The sequence below is a fragment of the Perognathus longimembris genome, chromosome 2 (genome assembly GCF_023159225.1).
Source record: "Perognathus longimembris pacificus isolate PPM17 chromosome 2, ASM2315922v1, whole genome shotgun sequence".
Taxonomy (NCBI): domain Eukaryota; kingdom Metazoa; phylum Chordata; class Mammalia; order Rodentia; family Heteromyidae; genus Perognathus; species Perognathus longimembris.
The window spans coordinates 22,818,091-22,819,296 of NC_063162.1; positions in this window are offsets into that span (position 1 = coordinate 22,818,091).

The following is a 1,206-nucleotide window of genomic DNA, read 5'->3' on the forward strand; positions in this document are numbered from 1 at the left end:
TTTGGTTATCTCCCAATCCTTATCTCCTCCAGGTCTTATTTTGCCACTACCTGTCTTTTTTTGCATGCTCTCCATCTTGTTCCCAGCCCCCTAAGAAGGCAGGGAGAGGTTGGGAAGAGGAGACAAGAAGTCAAGAGAGCTGAAGAAAGGAACCTTTTCCAGTCCAGCCCCAAAGACTTAGGCTGCAAGACTCTCCTTTGCAGCATTTGTGGCCACACTACTTGGGGGGGTGAGGGGTGTGTGTGTGTGTGTGTGTGTGTGTGTCCATGCGCGCATGCGTGTGTGTCCATGGCCATCGTGCCTTATATTCAGCTACAGGGTTTCCTCCACACCACTTCAGGGCTGAGCTCAGCTGCACAAAGGGCCTGGGTGTGAAGCAGGGGGTACTAGCCTAATCCTGTTGTGGATCCCATCATGTCTGCAGGCTAGATGTGTGTGTTTGGGAGGGAGGGATTGTTAGGCTGTATTTGTTTGTAAAGCCACTTGCTCTTCAGATAATACTTGCACTAACTTCTATTGATGAAGCAGTGTGAGCCCCAGCAAAGTCCTTTCCCAAAGTGTCTTTGAAGCCAAGAGCCCATTGAAGGGAAGAAAGGCTGGGAGAGGGGATTAGTTTGTTCAGCAGCTGTGAATTTCAGTGGGAGGTTGATGAACTCCGAAGCCTTTGTTTAAATTAAAGGGGGGTTGAAAAAAGCCTCTGCTGGAGCGGGAGCCCCACTTGGGGCCCTGAACTAACACAAGGAGAAGTCTGAGCTGCAGGGAGCTGTGTACTGACTGCAAAGATTTTTCCCAAACACTTTCGGAAAAGGTGTTGTGAGAAGAGAAGGGGGCGGGGTAGCGGATTAACATGTGAAATGAAGTTTTCATTGACTCCCGTGGGGGTAGAAGGCTATTTTAATGGCATTTTGTTCCCCTATTTTCTCTTCTTGAGCTCTTTAGAGATATTGTTTTGCTAAGACAGGCTTTCTTCCCCCTTCTTTCCAGTCTGAGGATTGCCTCTATGGGAGCCAACATAAATATTTCTCCTCCAGGAATGTGGGTTAATTAAAAGGAAATGAATGAGTGGAAGCATCCAATCCAGACTCACAATAGGCAAGTGCCCTGGCCTGCCCTCCCCTCCCGCCGCCGGCAGCACCACCAGCGCACCAAGGACGACCCTCTCTCTGTCTCTGCCCTGACCTGCTGCTAAGGCCAGTGGAGGCTGGG